At 39.6% G+C, this 20,795-nt stretch overlaps 1 long non-coding RNA gene across 1 annotated transcript; it reads left to right on the forward strand.

Moving 5' to 3' along the window:
• Positions 1 to 3,011: 3,011 nt before the first annotated feature.
• Positions 3,012 to 12,622, forward strand: LOC118779926. The gene is made up of 3 exons (XR_005005042.1): positions 3,012 to 3,156; positions 10,756 to 10,866; positions 12,270 to 12,622. It is a non-coding gene; the product is annotated as an uncharacterized LOC118779926 (long non-coding RNA).
• The last annotated feature ends 8,173 nt before the right edge of the window (positions 12,623 to 20,795 follow it).

The raw sequence follows: 20,795 nt of genomic DNA on the forward strand, positions 1-20,795 counted from the left end.
TACAGATGGCCTTTCTCTTTCTGGACAGGGTTTTTTTTTCTAATGGTTCTTCAGAGGATGAGTTAATTTTGTGGGGTATTTAGAGTGAGTTTGCTTTGAAAGGTTTTAAATGATCAATATTAATTTTATCTTTATTAAAATCTTATTATTATCTTTATTAATTTTAACTTTTCGTCCAATAAATCTGCACTTTTATTGACGAGTTGGATTATGGTATAAGGCCAGCCAGCTGCGCTCCAGCTTCCCTCCTTTTCTTTGCTGAGTCCTTATGTTTTTTTTGGAGGACCCTTTGGCCCACAGAAAAAGTTGCCTGGAACCTTCTGTCTCTTGTCCTGTTTTTTTTTTTGCACATTTCTTTAACGATACTGTCCAGTTTGTCTTTTAGGGCAATTGTGCTGGATGCACTATCCTTAGCTATGATTAATTCCACTGTGGTCTTCACCTTTTCAGAAATAACATTGCAGATTTGGGAAGTTATTTCATAAATTTGTAATTGATAATATTAAATGACATTTTCAGAAAAACATAGATTATAGCATACTTCATATGTCTCAGGCACTTCACATGGATACCATGCCTCCATTCCAAACATTAGCTAGAAGGGGGAGAATTTGGTTGTTAAATGTTTTTTGGTCCTCAACCCAAACATTACTGCTTTAAGGTATTCATTCCATTTTTCTGGTTTGTCCTCTACTAGTTTACACAAGGCTCTGGAGGCAGAACAGAAAAGGGAGTTAATTGTCATCAGTAACAAATTCAAAACACACCAATATTTCCTTGAATGCTGTATTCATTTAGAGTCATCTATTTTTAATGTAGCCTCACCTTTGAATGGTTCCATTTAGTCTTTCCACAAGACCATTGGTTTGTGGATGTTATGGAGCACATAGTCTTCGCTCCACATTAAGGAAACCACATAGTTCTTGGTTGATCTGTTTTGAAAACATACATTTACTTAATTCTATAATAAACCATAAATATGTTTTGCAAATAGCACAGATTATCTTCTGTATATATTAAATCTTTGATGCATAGTGAAGTTAACTCATTCAAGAAGCCTAACTACTAACCTGGTTTACAAATTCAGTCACTTGGTCAGTTAAAATTCTCTTCGGTGCCCCAAATCTGTAAAAGAATTTCACTATGCATTGAGAGACAACCTCAGCTGTTTTGTCTGGAATGGGAAAAGCTTCGGCCCATTTTGTGTAATAATCTGCAAGGACACAGATGTACTGGTTGCCCTGTTTGGTTTGGGTGACTTTACCAACCAAATCCATTCCAAGTAGTTCCAAAGGCTGGTCCACCTTAAAATTAAAACAACACAATACATATATTTATATTCTGTGATTTAATGAAACATCCCCATACCCATGCACATGCATGTCTGTGCAGCAGGCTTACATACACATATTGGAATGTACTTGGGCTCCTGTTTGATGGATGGGCAGCTAAACTGGCACTGGGCACACTGTGAAACCTGATATTCAAAAACAAATAAAGCCATGAGAAATGCAGTCCTGAAAGTGATCCTTTTCTATGTCTACAAAGGAAAAGCTGAAAGGAAGTAATTCAATGTTTACCTATTTATCAATGTCAATGCCCATTCCAGGCCAGTAGAATCTGCTTGAGATGGCTGACTATGTCTTATCAGTTCCACAGTGTGCACCAAATGGAATTCCATGAATATTTGGTTGGCTTCTTTAGGGCCAACCACTTCTGTCCTTTTCAATTCCATGTTGTTGTTTTTTTGACACATGGTAAAGTTGACCACCTATTGAAACAGCTATATTGTCATTACAAGACAAAAAAGTAACCTGCATGGAGGTTCTATAATGAAAGTAATGGGCCTATTTAAACTTAACTAGCCTACAGTATTTTAGTAAAAATGTGCTTAGTGCCTGGCGAGTCAATTAAGTATAGATAGTTCATTGGCAAGAATTATTGCCTTTTCTTTGTTTTTATTTGAGCCTTTCAGTGTAGCCTAATCCTGAAATATTCAAATCGAAAATCTTCATTGATATACATTGTGTAATTCATTGAGAACAAAATGACGTAAGAATGGTCAATGGAAACCAAACTCATCAACCCATTGAGGGCTGGATTCAAAATCACACCAATAATCAAAGTGTCACGTAGTCACCCTGCACCCCTAATTATAGCTCAGCTGAGCAAAGATGTTGAAGTGGGGAATAATGAAAATATAAGCCTTCTATGTTCAGCCTACTGTATAAACACTATTTTTACAGATGCGATTTTAAAAAAGTTGTTTTTTTAATGACAAATCGCGTGGTTGTGTGGAATTATTGTTTGTATTTTATGTTTTCATTAGTGTCCATGGATTTTATTTCATTAATGATAAGGGAACAGATTTTGACAAGGTAGCATGTCTCACCTGAATAAGGTGTTCCCCTAGCGGAGAACTAAAGATAGCCATCCACAGTCACGTGACAGCTCACCCTTCGGATAGGTCTTTAAATGGGTGGGTTTTTTTTACGTGTGTAAAGTTACTATATTTATCATTATACATATCCTTACTTCCTTCCTCCCTTCTTTGAAACATTCATTCATTTACTAATTAAATAACCCTGCGTAGCAAAAATATAGCCCACAATTATTTGTGTCTTCCCCCAAAGTATAGCCTACCTCAGCGAAAAAATGCCTAGCCTATTATTCCTATGCCTATGTATGAATTTATCAGTAAGTTCGTCGACAGACAAATGAGTTTGAGAATAATTTGAATTTATTGACTAAAAACAATCAACAAACAAACAACAAAAACCATTGAGTCTGGACGTGGGCTCAGACATATTAATGGTGTTGGCTAAATGCGACATACGACCACTGCAAAAGACAAAAACAAAAGCAAGGAAACAACATTAAAATAACAGAACATTAATATGAATGTATGAATGTATGCTATTGTATGTGTGCCAAGACATTTGAAACCAGCGGCACTACTTTTGGGCTATTTCGCTTTCCGTACATCCAGTTGTACTTGGGTGCTTCTGGAGCGTCTGTGAACAGACATGGCTTCCTCAAGGGGGAACTTGAATTTCTAAAGGGAACGGGCAGCAGCAGCAGAAGGCCAAGCAGAGATCAGACACCCAAGGGGAGAAAAAGAAAACCTCTGAAACCGTCGGAAACCGTGGCGGCGCGGTGAGTTGAGGCCTTGTCCTAGAATAGCTGGTACAAAACAATTCTTAACTAGCTAGCATAGTCCACTTCGTTTACGTCAGAAACTAGACTGACGTTAGCTGGACGTCAAAGTACCTAAGGTAAAGGTAGTAAAGTAGCTAAGGTTAACTAGCAAATCTATGAACTGCCCCCTCCCCCATCCCAGCCACCAATGATTTTTGTTAACGTTAGCCAGCTAGCGAGCAGTTAGCAACTGGATGATCGGAATCGGATGTTTCCAAGATAATATATCTTACACTGCAATATGTCGACTTGGCATAGCTAATATTGGCGAATAAAGCAATGCTGCCTAGTGAAACGGTCAAGCGAGCCTAGCTGGCTGTTAAGGTGACTTTTCTTTGATAATTCGTTAGAAGACTGTAAATTACCGATGCATTGCAGGTATTTGGCAGCTTTGCTTACATGTAGCTTGCTATTTATTAGTGATTCTAAAGTAACGTTTATGCCAAAGCTAATGGTGATTTCTGTAACGTTTGCTAAACTTTAGCAATGGCTTGATGTCTAGGTTAGAGAGACAAGGCCGACAGCTTGCTTAACCGATCTAGCTAGTAGCTGCCTAGTTTAATGGTATTTCTCAACTGACTGATACCATTCCAGAAGTATGCTGCAGAACGTTGAAGTTTAAGGTAACGTTGAACCTGCAGAACTACGAAACTTTGACTGTAGATTAGCTACGCAGCCAGACTATCTGCGTTAGCCAGCATCGCTTTGCTAGCTCGTTAGACAGCTAGTTGTATGAACATTAACAACGTTTTTTTTTTTTTTAGCATGGTGCCGATTTCGGAGAGAGATGATGCATAATCATATCATCTTAGCTAACGTTAGCTAGCTAATGCGCAGTGTACCTACAGTTAACAGCGACTTCTCCGTGTATGTTTGCATTACATTATTGTCATTGAGCAGACCAAAATTTAAGTGTCGCTCGCTGGGCGTTTTTAACGATTACTGCATTCCGATTTAGGGCGACTAATTTACACTTAAGTGAAATGCATTTCAGGCTTTAGCTGGGGTCAAATAAGTATTACAGGTTATTGATCAGTAGCCCTCTTTCTTTTTTCGGTAAGCTATCAAGTCGGTAGGTAAAGTTAGTTAACTTGGATGTTTTATTTTAGTTAGTGTAGTCTGATAAACATTCGAACGTTGTTCTTATTGAACCCACAAATAAAAGTCAACACATTTCTGAATATTAATTAAAAGTAGAAAAACTAAAACACCTTGGTTGCATACGTTTACACACCTTTTACAATGGGAACTGTAATTGTGCTCATGTCTAACTATTCACCTTCCAAATCATTCCCAAAGCTAATTTACTTCACCTGTGACCACCTGAAGTGATTTTTAGTTCAGAAAACTGCTCCTGTAGGTTTTCTCAGCAGGTTTCCTTGTTCCTTATTGAGTGCCTGTGTGAGAAAACATCTATGGGCAACAAGGAGTTACCAAACATCTCTGGGATCAAATTGTTAAAAGGTAAACATCAGGAGAAGGTTATAAAAAGCGACTGTATGGTGGCAAAATTGAAGCCACTTCTCACAGAGAAGAACATCCAGTCTCATCTGAATTATGCAAAAAGACACTGGATTTCCTGTTGCCACGTAATAAAAGTTCTGGTGGTTTGACGAGACTAAGGTAGAATTTTTGTGCCTTAATTCCAAATTATATGTTTGGTGCAAAACCAACAGAGCCCAAACAGTCAACCATATCAAGCATGGTGGTGGCAGCATCACGCTATAGGGGTGTTTCTCTTTAGCAGGGACAGAAGCTGTAAATTTCATTTTAACCCTTTCGCATGTAACTTATTTGTTATGGTATGTAGCGCGCGTGTTACCTTATATGGTTCATTATGTTTTCATTTGCGTTATTAAGTTTCTTATAGATTTCGGTTAGCATTTGCTATATTTTTAGAGTTAAATCGCTGTTTCCTCAAAGCTAAAATTTGCTAGAATTTCTCCAATCTGTTGCTGGAGAGGGGGGCGTGGCTTCTAACCCTAGTTGAAGGTGATTGGCTTTCGCCAGGCGAAATTTTTGCTCGAATTGAACATTTTTTAACTTAAGCGAACCGATGCAAAGGCTCCTTTCGCCCGTTCGCGTCGCTCGCAGTTTCGCTACGATTAACTCCGCCCATTCGCCTCCTGCAATGGACTTTTCATGCGTTCGTGTTGCTCATAAATTTCGCTTCGCGTTCGGTTAAAACGCAGAATGTCTGTAGTTTGAGTGCTTGCGAAAGCTACAACGTGAGATTGTTTCATTAACAGGGATGGCATTTATTGATTTAAATTACGTTAAATGCTCATGATATATCACAGCTTTTGTGCGGTCCTGTGTTCTAAACATTATTGTTCATTGTACTCAACCTAACCTAAAAGTTTATTCTCAGTAATGTAAATAGATTTAACTAAATTTAGTTTGTTTTGTAATTTGAATTTTGTAACATAAGAAAGCTATAATGTGGAACATTTAAGAGAAAGTTTGGGATTACTTGCCACTTTAATTATTCAAATTGCCATCCTTGTTATTTAAACAATCTCTTGCTGTAGCTTTTGCAATAGCACACAAAATAGCAGACAATCTGCGGTGTTTCGCGAGCATAATCATTTATTCTAATTACGTGGTTGGTGTTGATTATTTTGTGAATTATTTGTTTTATTGTTAATCAAGGAGGATAAAAGGGAACATGTTGAAAGATATCTAATGATAGATTTAAAGTTAGTGTTTCCGCTTCCCCTGTTTCTAGCTCACCAGCTGCCACTGTGTAACACTAATAATTTTACGTTTACAAAATTACACCGCCGAAAGGCATAGTGGGTACAGCTCGCTAGCTAGTCAGGTAGCATAACAGTCTGTTAACAGCTATAACAATCTGGCTACCTCCAAAATGATCTTTGATTGGTTAGTTCTGTAGATCTATACCTAAAAATAACTGTGGATCCCCACATTAGCTTGATTACTACCAAGCAAAATAAAACTAACCATACTCTACGTGGCGATGTAAGCATTGCTGTTGTCAGTGGCTTAGTCAGAGTATCACAAATGAAGCAGCTAACCTGTTTAAGTAGCTAGTCTTCAACAATTGTTCAGATAGGTAGCCGGTTAGCTAACGAGCTGTTTGTCAAATCTATTGCTAGATAGCTAACTTTAGCTCCCCAGCCAGTTAACATCGATTATGCAACGCATTGATTTTCAGTTAATCGTGTTGCACGTATATGAAGATTTTTACGGAGGCAGCTGACATTGGGGGAGGAATTTGGAGCTTTACTCGCCGACTACAATTCACGTTCATCAGTAAGGTGAGAACCAGACCTGTGTTTAACCCAAATACTCAAGAATGAATTGAAAAGTGTACTATCCAAGTAGTACCTAATAGAAAAGGTTTGTTGTTGTAATGATGACAGTAGTGCACACACAAGTAGTAGCCCTAACTGGTTAACATTAGCTAACATTATTGTGATTAGGCTGCTGTAATCTGACACAGCATAATGACTGAAACGTCAGCTGTCCCCGTAAAAATCTTATTATACATGCAGCACGATTAACTGAAAATTGCTGTGTTGCATAATTGATAACCATCTATAAGGCATGTGAAAGGGCCATGTGTCACCGCGCCCAAAACGACTCCAGATAAGCCACAAAGTACAATCATGAACTCCACTGTGCTGCGCGAGAGCGCTTTTCTTCAACACAAAAAGTTTGTATCGTGATGACGTAAGCATGCTTGGGCCTGGAACGTTAAGCGCAATGTGACTGCAGGCCAGCGGGGGAATGGGGAGGGGGGGGGGGGGCATTCATGGTTGGGCAAGGTACAAGGAAACTGGGCCTAGTGTGAGTACGCCCTTAGTTGACCAAGTTTTCATTGGTTGGTTAGTCGCAGAAAAAAACAAACCCTCAAACTCCATTCGGAGCTGCGCCTTAAAAGTTATTAGACTATGTCAGGCAGGAAATCATCCAAAGTTTGGGATCATTTTGACCGTGTAAAGGACGATCACAAGAAGGTGACATGCAAAGATTCACCTATCATTCGTCCACCTCAAACATGACTTATCATCTGAAACATGTAGGGGAGAGCCGGGACGAATGTAACACGGGACAAAAGTAACACTGCGATTTTCTCCGAGCCCATACAAGTCTGATATGCCTGACTGCGTCAGCATGTACAACATGCAACACTTAGCAGTACCCTGAACATCCCGTGGATTTTTTTTGAATGACAAGCTGTGTCTATTGTTTCATGTGTCATAGTCATGATCATTTGACAGATTAATTAGTATTTTAACACATCCTGAAGTTTGCCATGTAGTTTGCCATAGTTTCTCAGCTTAGAAGCAAGTCAGGTTTAAATGTCAGGAGTCATTGTCAGGACTATTGTAACAGTTGTTTCTTTCATCCCTCTACAATAACAACTATACTTATATTATTATCCCAAAGTCGTTCCACATTTGTACAAAATAGCACCTGGTATTGATAGAACACACACGTGAGTTGTTGATCGCAACGAAAATTAGTGTCTGTCTGTAACGTTATCATTTAAAATGACATTTATCTGAAAAGTGTTATTTTCATCCCGGCTCTCCCCTAAATAGCCTAACGTTATCCCTTTCGCACATAACTTATTTTTATGCAGTGTAGCACGCAGTTACATTACATGGATCGTTGTTTTCATTAGCGTTATTAAGCTTTTCATAGTTTTCAGTTAGCATTAGATATGTTTTTTAACGTTAAATCACTCTTTCCTCAAAGCTAAAATTAGCTAGAATTTTTCCAATTTAGTGTTCTTATCACACCGGTTTTAGCATACACACTAAACGGCTAATCACACCGGTATGACCATATGCGCGAAAGGGTTATTCCATTATGCTAAATAATTAATGTCCTAATTAACATTAACGAATTGCAAAGTTAAGGCTATATGAAAATAAATAAATACATTGTCATATGCGCTATTAGGCTCATCCAAATGTTCTTGGGGACTGGGGAAGCTAAATTACCTCACTTACTGCATATTTAACTTCATTTTCTGTTTCATGTTTATTTATCATTTGTTTTAAAAGTTATTGTGTTGGTGTTACAAGTTCATAAGTTGTATTATGTTACACTGTGTTGAAATAAATTAACAAAATGATCAGTCTCCTTGCTAGTTGTTCCGACACGTTCAGGATCATTACCGCTTTTGCCGTTAGCAATGTCGTTAACAGGCGGCTCGCTTTGTGCGTGCGCTTGTAAAATTTATATTTTAAAGGCTCATTATTGCGGTTTTGTATTTCTCTGTAACGTAGCACAGTTAACAATGTTACTTATAATACTCTTCCTCAGCCCTGGAACTCAAACCATTTTCTGATGCCCCAAAAAATGTATATTTAAATAATTAAATTAATGTCGTAAATATGCGACGATTAGTCGACTAATGGCTTGAACTAATGACTTTTTCCTTAGACTATTAGACTAGGAAAATCTTTGGTCGGGGGCAGCCCTAGTCTTTGTAGAAGTCCATCTTGTATTCTTTTATAGAAAGCAAATGCACCCCTTTTTCATGCCAACTCTTCAGATTTAATTTACTATATCTGGCAATATCCGTGGCTTGTACACTAAACCCACAGCGAGAAGTCATCAGTGACAAATTCCTTGCTACGAACATCTGCAATGATAATGTGTTTTAAAACTTTGATCCCTGAAATGTTGTCTTCAAAGTAGCCCAGTTGGCTTTGACTGCTTCATAAATCAATCTCTACGTGACTACATCACACATCAAAGCAACAGCGTGTCCATTTACGTGTCCATTTGTTTAGATATGAACTAGCTGAAAGATGGACCACGGTAAGTGGTCAAAAGTGTGGCTTCACTTTAGAAAAGAAAATGACAACAAGGCAAAGTGCAATGCATGTGGGAAGCTAATTAGCTGCAAGTCAGGTTGCGCATCAAATCTGACCAATATTTAAGGCAGCACGGCATCGATCTGAAAGACTGTACAGTGTTTGATGTCTTGTGGTCTCCGAGCCCAAGTGTGTCATCAGCCAGCGCTAGTAGCACCTCGCTAGCACCTCCAGTAGAGCCAGGGAAAGCTAGCCGTGACACACTGTTCTTGTTGACAATAAAGGGAAAGCTGACCAAAGAGAGAACCTGAGGAGTGTCACAGAGCGATAATGGCATTTGTGGTGAAAAGGCTACATCCCTTCTCAGTTGTCGTATCTCCGTCATTTAGGTAGGCAAGGTTCAGGGATGTGATTTTTCTGGATTAATCCGGAATTCTGGATTTTCCAACCTGAAAATGTGACCCACATGAATCATGCAGATCCGTAAAAAAAAAAAAATTGGGTGGGGGTTGGGGGGGGTTATGCATGTGACATCACAGTAGGCAGAGTCAGTGCGGGTTAACACCCACTGAATGGCAGAAAGGCAGCGTTAGCGTTCAGCTTGAATGCCGCGGAAACACAAAAAACATCTAAAATGGGAAAGAGCTGTTATGCGATTGACTATACAAATAGATTCAACAAGAAATGGGAGCTCTCTTTTTACAGACTGCCGAAAACTAAAGAAAAGAGAAGCAAACGGATCGCTGCAATTCGGAGGGCAGGGGGGTTGTTCACAGTTTGGTTTTGTTAGTAAAAGTCCCGAACACCAAAACGTGTTTTGTTCCGACAAAGCAGATTCGATGTTCGTAGAAAAAGACATTTTAGAAAAAAATATTGATTTGTAATGTAAGTTTAGTATGGATTTGAAAAAAAAGGGCTCCATATGGACTCCACAGTAGCTCAGGCTGTGCCTCTTTCATGTCTGTAATTTTTTATTTTACCAATTTCTGTGAGCTTGAATTTTATTAGCAATGATGTTCTACATTTTACTGGAACAATTGTATGCCTTTGCCTTCCTTTTTGATGCATGAATCGTACAGCAAACATGATCTGCCATGAACTGACACAGATTATCGCGCATCATTGTTTTGAAAGTCCGTGGAAAGACTGACTGACACCAACATTTTTGGTTTCTGCAGAATAAATTTTTTGGTAATGTTGACCTGTAGATAGCAATCACATATAACGACATATGAAAATGCTGTCACCAGCCTCCTTTAATTGTATATTGAGATCTATGCCTGTATGTAACAAGTATAAACATGTTTGATCGGGGTAACCTGATCTTTTTTTCCTTTGTACAACTTCTCCCATGGTACAAGTGGATGAAAGGTGAGAGAGAGGATGCGTCCTAATCACACACATTGTATCCTACTTTTGAGGGAGGTGCATGAGACGACAACTGTAGCGGTAAAGGATTGGGCAGCAGTTGAAATATGCAGGTTATTTTGCAAAAGTGCAAAAAAAGAAGCTAAATGCTTCTGTCTAAACTTTTAGGTTTAGCTTTATTAATTGCACCAATGCTCTACAATAGAGGATAGAGGATGCCCCCCCAAAAAAAATAAATAAAAAATTTGGGGGGGGGGGGGGTTTCTCTCACAGGCTTTACATGTCTGAGAACAGCTGACGTGTATTGTACAAATGATGCAGTAGTTAATGTTTTGTTTAAAATGTTTAGGAGGTGTTGCATTTCTCATTTCCTTCTTACACTCTCTTCCAGGAGGTGGAGGCCCTTCGTAAAAATGACAGTTGTCCGAAGGTGTTCAGCGTAGAATTTGCACACAATAATAGTTGGTACATTACATTCCGGTGGGACACTGATGCCCTACAGGTAAACCTCACTGGGGCTCCTGGTGTATTCTGCAGTGATCATGTTAACATGTTAACATATGGTCTCTCACAGCACAGTGAGATGGCACAGCAGATGATCTTGAGGCTATATGTGAGCATGGATTTGATAAGGATGTGACTACAGTAGTCCAGCTGGCAGCTTTGTATGATGTGTATATGAGGTACAAATGTCCCTGATGCTGCTTTATGTTACTGGAAAAACACATGGTACAAACAGTATGCTTACTAAGATCAGATGATGAATCTGACATGTCACTTCAACCTTATGTCAACTCCATAGACTGTTTTCAGAACAAGTGTTTTCAACCTAATTTGAAGAAATGTTTGACCTTATTGAAGATGATACTTGTTTTGATACTGAAGTTTATTTGCATTATAGGCTATCCCCCAGTGATGATCAGTATCGCGCTTGGAAGGATCCAGGTCACTGCTACTGTGGAGGCTTTTATTCTTCTATATCTGTTCTGTTTACTCTAATATTCCCTCATCCTTTTCTAGCATTCACTCTTCTTTGTCTTCCTCATCTTCTTCCTCCTTCAGTGATCCTGCCCTAATGACTGTGAGATTATGAGATCTGAGGGGACTCATCAATAGGCTTTTATTCCCTTTGCCCCCAAGCAAATTTTTCCTAAGACTGAGAAATAAGAACTGTCTTCTGCTGCAAACCTAGGTCATGGTCACCAAAGAAAATTAGTGATTGGTGCTAACTTCAGAATCTGAAGGAGAAAAATGTGAATTTCTTTCAGATGATAACCACTCTCTGTTGATGCATTATATTGAAAGGTTGTTTTTCATTGATTGCTGTCAGCCATTGAGGACACATGAAACCTAACACTGAATGCAAATTGAACATAAAAATCTTAGAAACTAACTTGTGCTTGCAAGAGCAGTTGTTGTCATTCATAAGACCACAATCTAATCTGTACTAGGATCTTGGTAATCCCAAAAAAAGTGTACTTTGTTGTCACTGTTAGTTTCTGTCCAGTACTTTCTTATTGTTTGATACAGAGCATGAGGATAACACACCCATAGGCTGGTATATCTGCACACCATGGCTTCTGTTATACTCCCTATTTTCCATCTAACTACAGTTCATGTGTTCACACATCACCAAATTCCGAGAGGTAAATTAACTGTAAAGCAGAATTGAAGTTCTTCCATTGGCATTCCGGTTTTGCATAGTTTGGCATTGTTACACACCCAGCCTTACCAGAGTTAGAAAAAATAAATAAATAGAGGTTTGTAAACATGGATTTAAGTGCCCTGAGCAGGAGTTTCTTAAACTGGATTGCATGCAGCAGAGAATAGTCAATGCTGTGAAAAGGGTCAAAAAATATTAACTGTGTACAAAGCCAACCTCTCATTTCTGTCTCTTCTTTCCAGGTGTGAATGAAGGCTATCGACACTGTCTTTTCAAAGAACTGTTACAGCAGCGCAAACCTCAACATGTACTCCCACCAGTCCCAGTCACGATCCCAGTACAGCTCTCAACTTTTCAGGCAGCAGGTGAACAGCCCACAGCAGTGGCACTCCCTGTATGGCATCGTCCCCCCTACCTGGCGTACCTCCCCTGCACCTTATTTTGAGGAACTTCTGCTGAGACAGAATCACTGTCATAGTGATCCAGTTCAGTGTGTGGAGGGCAGGGGGGTTGTTCACAGTTTGGTTTTGTTAGTAAAAGTCCCGAACACCAAAACGTGTTTTGTTCCGACAAAGCAGATTCGATGTTCGTAGAAAAAGACAGGAAGGTTTATTTGCACAGCCGGCCGTGGGAACATCTGCATTGAGCAGAAGTTCAACAAGTATAGCATTTCATTCTTTTTTTATACAGTTACATTTACATGTGAGTTATGATGAGCTAAACAGCTCCCTCTTCTAATTGGGTCTTTCCTGAGCCTTGTAACCTAATTAGCTCCACAGGGTTCAAACTCAAACTTCAGACGGAAGTGATGTCCATATATGGTTATGGGGAACCCCGTGTTCCGCAGACTTTTACCCTCAAGAGGCACTGTTTGGCTCCGGTCGGATGTTGTGGCATCGCTTTGTATTCGAATACACATCGCTTGTCTCCAGCATTGGTATTCAAATACACATCATGTGTCTCCAGATCAAACGCCATGCTGTTCCACAAAACTGTCTCCTAACAGTTTCTTAGTGGTTTGGTGCTGTTTCACTATGTCACTGTGTCCTCCATGAAATAGGGAAGGGCATGTTTAAAATTTACATATTGGGCAACTTAGATTAGATTAGAATGGCTATTTACAAGTGATGCAACAAAGCAACATTCGTTCTAAACCTGCTGCTTTTTCACATAAAAACCGTGATATTCCTGTCAGTCCTGAAAGGCTTTATTTTTGTATTACATGATGCACTTTACTAGTGGTAACCTGTGTTAACATTGACATCTGATTTGACAGAATGTGAAAGCATTTAATTTATTTTGATTTTGAATTCTTGTGGAACATGTTTATCTGATAGGCTTTATTTTCTATGATGCCAAGTAACTAAAAACCCCCTGGTCTACTTTCTATTTCCAGCAGCCATAGGCTTTTGGTTCTGAAGCCTTTATTTTTCTATTGACTGATTCACTGTTCAAATAATAATAATAAATGTTCATTTGAAAAATTGGAACTGTTCTTGTTTTTATTGTGATTACAACAGTAGTGATATCATTTATATTTGGTTAGGACAGAGGCAGAGCTATAATGTTAAATTCATCTTTGCTCACTACATCTTTGCCTTTCTTACACTCAAGTGTGTATATAAACTGTGGTGGAAAATTTTTGATAAAGTGTATACCCCATATGAAAATTATGAGTATTGCCACTTTCACCCCCCCCCCCCCCCCCCCCCCCCCCCCAGAGAAAAGCGGAGCTTGACGTAGTACGATTAAGCTTGTTACATGGTGGAAATAAGTTATTGCCAGCAAACATCATAAGCATTGCCAACAGATGTTAGCTTTTGATTTTAACCACAGTTATTGACATATTAACTTAAGTTATTGATATATTACATTAGCTATTTACTTTATCTTTACTGTACATGTGGAGGTCTAGAAGTGTATAAGGAAACCAGACAATCTAATATGTTAGCCTTAAATAATGTGTATTCTATTATACTTTGTATAGTGGAAAATTTGCATTAAGCACTACTACTGAAAAGTAATATGATGTGATTCTATGCCTAAATAATGCTGGGGGTTACCCTAGGTCATAAACATTGCATGTAGGCCATTGTAAGACACCGCTAGGGGGGTAATCTTGGGGGCTATTACAGGACAGTGGGTGACCTTGGAGAAGGAACACTGCCTTCAGCATTGGCCCTCCCTGGAAGTCACCCCAGAACCTTCGTGCACTATGTTGCTGTTCTATAGTCATGCCAACTTCTATTGGTTCATGGTCTACGCTTATTGTATCTTTTTTGCCTTCACTTCTCCTATTGGTTCATAATCTACGCTTATTGTATCTTCTCTCCCTTCACTTCTCCTATTGGTTTACGGTCTACGCTTATTGTATCCTTTTTCTCTGACTCATAGTCATGCCACCTTCGCTTATTGTATCTTCTCCCCCTGACATGCCCCTACAGCGTGTCAGCATGTTTTTGCCTCCTTTTAACATATGCATCCCATATTAGTTTTATATTTTCTTTTAGGAGTCATACAGCTAGAAAATAAGAGCTGATTGCCTGCTTGACATCTACTACATCTAGCTGACATCTACTGGCAAATGCTTGTGAACTGTATGTGGATTTACTGCAGTTTGTCATAGTTGCCCATCATAGTAGTGCTGAGCCAATGGCCCCCCTTTGCGGGTTTTAATTCTTCTTTGTCTTGCTCTCTCTTGGGCCGTGTCCAGACGGGGCCTAGTTCTTACATTAACCCTTTGCTTTAAGGCCTAACCTTGTAGCTTATGGCACATACATATCTGTGTGCCTGCTTACAGTCTGCAGCACCGCGGTCTGGCTAACTGAGTTACTTAACCTTTTTTATTATTTAAATGTGGGCCTGGAAATAATGGTAATATTCCAGGCATATATGCTGTGTATTATTTAATTATGTTTAAAAATCATATAGGTGTGGAGTGGAAATAATGGGAAATTTCAGAAGTGTTATGTTTAAAAATAATATACAATTAATGACTATGGAGTTTATGGGACTTTCCAGGCGGGGTAAATGTAACAGCTTAAAAAATAAATAATGGTGTATTAAAATGGAAAATGGGATGATCTTGAAGGAGGAGCCTGGGAGGAGTTGGAAATTGTGGTCTGGGATAGGAGGAGTGAGAAAAGGCATAAAGGATGGATGTAGGCTGAGGGGAAGGCGGAGTGATTGGGGAGTGTTTGTCAATGTATACACACGCATATACACCTGTTGCTCCGCGGACCAACCCGGTTTACTGTATGTGATTGATCACCATATGCAATAAACCAAACAACCATGATTACATCAGACTCTGTGAGGACTTATTATTTTCTGGAAGGCATCAAAATGTGGAGGAAGACCCTCGGTCCATTTGGCCCAGACCAGGGGGATATCCACCACAAAACTATAAAAAATGTTATCGGTTATCGGTATTGGTCATGAGAAGCAGGAATTTATCGGTTATCGATATCGGTTGTAAAAAACAGTTATCGTGCATCCCTAGTTATTGCATATGCGTCATGGCATATTAAATAGATCAATTGTTCCATTGTTAATTTGTGTGAGCCAGACATTGGTTGATAAGCCTCACCTGCCTGTGCAGGTTTGTTAAATATAGGTATGTGACTGGACAGTAGGTTGTTTGTGATAAGTGTTGGCCAGCTTCCTCACAGAGGTACAATCATTATTGTGGGGTAGGTGAACGTGATGGTAAAGTACAATTGAGTTATTGAAGAATTATCAATTTTCCCTAATGGGATGGGATTATCAGGGTAGACTTTATTGGATGCTGTGAGATTTTTGTGGAGCCACAAAAGAGCTTCTTGTGTTTAGCATGAATAATCATTTTGTAAATTAGTTTTGAAATTTAAAGCACTGCATGCCTTCCCCTCCATAGCAGGAACAAAACAAAAGTTGTATCTTAAGAGCAAGATATCAGCTGTACCTGAAATGATGCATAGACTGGTCCAATAGCAACTGGCTCAATAAACAGCAGTCTGTGATCTGATGCCATCCTCTGCATATGTTATTGTTTGTGGATTGTCCTTTCTTTACTGATAATGTAAAAATGTTGGTTATCTGCCTGGTCTCAAATTACACAATGATAGCTGAGGTTCAGGATTCAATCAACAGGAAATCAAACGGAGAAGATGGGGTGGACTTTTCCCTAAAGTGGAATAGGAAGACTTAATCCTTGATATCCATATGTTCCAGTTTAGATTTTTAGTGACCTTTCCTCTTGTACAAACTTTTATGGGAGGTGTTTTTTTTTTTTTTTTGCAAACCATATCCTTCGCCCTGCTGTATAGTCTGGAAAAACATTTTTTTCCACAACGTTTTGTTTGGTTTATCAATTATTACTAGTAAACTAGTGGATGTTAATTCTCTTATTTTTCTGTGGCAAACTGCTCCATAATTTTGGTACATACACAGAAAAGAATGCTTCACCACTTCATGCATAAGTATCTTTTGGAGCACTGCTTCAGCAGATTTCAAAGTTCTGATTGGCTGATAAGTTAAATGATTGAAAGTGTGTTTGGGTGCTGTTCCATTAAGAAAAGAACTGGTATCCAATGCAGTGATTTAAGTACAGGAAAATACATGCTCTCTTTATGTCTAAAAATTCTTGCAGATGATTTTTATACAAATTGCAGCTGTTCTGTTGATTTCTTTCGAAGATGGGAAAACCAAGTTAGAAAAGTCTAACTGGTTAGTGATGAAAGTGTGTATTTGTTTTGCATTGGCTTGTGACAGAAATGATCTTTGACCTTTTTCCATCTAAGAAACAAATACAGTTTTTTACACTTTTTATATGTGATATGAAAACTCAGATGAGTGTCCATAATAACAGTAAATTTTATTTAATATAATATTTTATCATTTTAAATTTTTTTCCTTTTGGCCCAATTATTAAAATGTCTGCCATGTCTTGATTTAACGGAGGATAATTCAGACATCAATTTTGAGTTTTATATCTGTGAGGCATTTTTCTAAGGTGCTAACTGAGCCTTTATCCTCAGTTTAGACAGTTGTGTGTCATCTGCATAACAGTGAAAACTAATAGCATGAACACTTATTAATCTGCTAAGGGGGAGCATATACAAAAAAAAGAGAACTGGACCAAGGATGGATCCCTGTGGGGCTCCATGAGTAGTGTCAGCCTGTTCAGATACAGAGTCTCAGGAGTGAAGTGACAAAGGAAACACTTAAATGGAGGAACAGCAATGCTAAGGCCTTAAATGCTCAGGCTCACCAATGTTTCTCATAAAAATAAACTGAAGGAGCAGTTCATCAAATAAGATTACTATTTTTAATGCAGCAAATGGACAGGGAAACAAGGATACTTAAGCACATTTAAAACAAACATTTTGGCACGTTTACATGCTGAGTGAAGTAGCTGTGGTATTGAACACATTGTTAACATGAAGGTTCAGACCCCCAGCCAAAAGTAATCTCAGTTAGTAGATGTTTTAAGTAGGATTTCTGAGAATTTACATTACATTATTTAGCAGATGCTCTGACCCAGAGCGACTTACATAGGTTACATTTCTTTACAATGTTATCCATTTATACAGCTGGATATTTACTGAGGCAATTGTGGGTTAAGTACCTTGCCCAAGGGTACAGCTGTCAGGGCTCCGCCCCCCTAGCTGTGGTGTTTTTGTTTTTCCCTGTCCATGTGCTTTTTGTTTTTCCTTGTGTTCCAGCCCCGCCCCGCTCCCCGCCTGGTCCCCGCCCACCTGATTGCCCCATTACCTTCACCTGCCTGCCTGCTCACCTGCATCCCATCTCCTCATCAGCCCAGCCCTATTTCTACCCTGCTTGTTCCTGTCTTGTTTGCCAGTTCGTTGCAGTGTGTTTCGTACCTGTTTCGTTCCTGCAGTTTTTTGGATGTCTGATTTCTCCGTGTTTGACTCTGCCTGCCCTTCGTCTTTGTTTTCTGCCTGCCGTTTTGTCCTGTTGCCTGATCGTTTGCCTGATCAGATCAGCCTGCTTCTGTTACCGACCCTGCTTTTGTCCACGGACTGCCTTCCGGTTTTTGACCCTGCCTGCTTTTGTTGCGCAACTTGCCTGCCGTCATTAATAAACCCGCCTGGAACCTGAAGCTCTCTTGGTCTGCGACCGAGTCCTTGCCTGAGCCCTTACAACAGCAGCAGTGTCCCATCAGGGATCGAACCAGCAGCCTTTTCGGTTACGAGTTCTGCTCTTTAACCACTATGCTACACTGCCGCCCATTAGAGAGAACATGACAAGAGTGTGCATGTGTGATTGTGTGCACTATGTACAGCCTCCCTATATTTCCAGACAGGGGTGCAAGGAATAATCGACGTAGTCAACTAAAATCGATGACCAAATTAGTTGCCAACAAATTTAATTGTCGATTAGTTGACGTCATTGTGTGTGTTTTTTCATGCTGACTCTGAATGCTCAGACATGTAGCCTAAGCTACGTTGCTTTACTGGAGTGAACAATAGAGTTGGCAACACCCTCATGACCAAAGACCTCAAAAGTGTGGCAGCATTTCACTCTTAACCCTTTCGCATGTAACTTATTTTTTATGCTCTGTAGCGCAAGTGTTATGTTACATAGTTGTTCTAATCACACCGGTGTGACCGTAGGGCGAAAGGGTTCACTCTGCCAAGAAGGTTGTGAGAACGGCAACATTTGCAAACCTGACCTTGCCTGGCATTGGAGCACATCAGTTATGCTCGAGCACGTTGGCTCTCTGGATGATTAAGACTCGTCTTAAGTTAGTAATGTTAATGTTAAAAGCTGTGTTCACGTTATGAGCTGTAACATTTTTTTATTTTGAAATGCATTTTCTCTTGATCAATAAATTATTAATGACGTTGAACATAGTGTAGCAAATAATAACCTCTTGTTCACAACAATCCTGTTCACATTCCAAGTGTGCCCTTACTTTACAATGTAAACCAGAGCCCGTCTCTGCTTAAACGTTGCATCGTTGTCATGGCAACGTTTATGGCTGGAGATAGTGTTGCTGCCGAGTGCACAAGTTTTGAGAACATCTGAGAATTTGATACTTTCTAAATCGCAGAAGATTTCTACAACTCTATGCGTGCGTGCCCAATGTGGGTTGCATTCGAATTAGTGATGTTACGTTCACGACCCATCTGAGCCTTTTGAAGGGCTCTTTGGTACGAATGAAGGGAAATCAGTCGTACCTGAGAGCCGTTCTTTTTATCATTGCACCCCAATTTCACTGCCTGCCCCAAATTCATTCAGTGTAGCATAGTGGTTAAGGAGCAGGAGTTGTAACCAAACGGTTGCTGGTTCAATCCGAGAGAGAGATTGAGATTGAGATCCACCCCACACCCCAATTGTTTTGTGGCGGTTATGTTGTAAAGCACAAATACACACAGGTTTTAATTCGAATGAGTTATGGGTTTGTTGGATCTCCATGGATGGTTTTCTTCAGAGGAAGCAGACTTGTACTCCCCAGCAAGCAAGTGCCCTCACTGAATTAGTCCAACCTCAAGCTAAATTTAAAAGGTGATGGATAAATGAGCCATTGAGTAATTGTGTGCTTTATAATCCGAATAGTTGATTATTTGTATCAATAATTGATAGATTATTTGACTATCAAAACAGTTGTTAGTTGCAGATTTGTTTCCAGATTTGTGTGGGGTAATGTATTTCAGACAGATCAGTGTGTTCTGAACAGCTCATGGCTCCTTCAAGATCTTTAGTAAGTTATACTTGCTGCACAACAAGAGTAATTTGATTGTTTGGCTGTGTGGTTGTATGCAAGTTAACTATTTTCTTGTACCTATATGATAATGATACAGTGTTTGTTTCTTGCAAAGTGTACTAGCCAGATCAGACTGATCTTGCAGTAGGTAGCTATTGTAGTCACCAGTTTAAAGGGTTTGCTTGGAATGGACTTCAACCGTTAAAACAAAAACCCGTGGAACAGACAAACTGAAGTGTATAATGCAGGAAAATTAATTTCACAGACAACCACTGTTTTAATCTCAGTATCTGTATTTGTTCCTCTTCAAAAATTGTATTAAGAAAGGAATTCACGGGACTTCCAGTAAGGGCGGCACCATGTAAAGATGGAGTTTTGCTGAGCTCCTCATGTGAACTAATAATTTCAGAATATAGCTCTTTTTACGTTACATAAATCATCATGCGTTTAGATAAACAAGTTAAGCAAATTCGGACAGAACTACAAGTGCAGTGGAACAAGTTAATAAAAGAATCGGGGCAGCCAAGGGTCAAGTATCTGAGCTAGAAACTGAGGTTAGCAGCCACTCGGATTCAATCACCTCCTTGCAATCAGATGTCAGCAGCATGAAAAAAGAACTGGCCACATTGAGAGACCGATGCGAAGCTTTGGAGGCAAGATCTCGGCGTTGCAGTATCCACGACACGGGAGTGAAGGAAAGACGTGAGCATGGAAAGCAACCATCTCAGTTTGTGGCTAACATGCTAAAAGAAGCTCTGGGTCTTGAGAAGCCACCGACCATAGATCGGGTGCACCGCACTCTCCGTAGCAAACCAACGCAAGACAACCTTCCGCCACGAGCATTTGTAGTGAGATGCCATTATTTCTCCAAAAAAGAGTCTCTGTTAAAGAAAGACATAGAGATGAAAGCAGTGACGACCGCCGACGGTGACCAGATCCGAATCCTGCCAGACTTTACTCAGGCCATGAGTAGACAACAGGCAGCCTTTGATGAGGTGTGGGGCCTGCTTCGGGGCTGCGAAGGAGTTCGCTACGGCCTGAGATATCCAGCGATATT

This window comes from Megalops cyprinoides, chromosome 6 (assembly GCF_013368585.1).
Source record: "Megalops cyprinoides isolate fMegCyp1 chromosome 6, fMegCyp1.pri, whole genome shotgun sequence".
NCBI lineage: Eukaryota > Metazoa > Chordata > Actinopteri > Elopiformes > Megalopidae > Megalops > Megalops cyprinoides.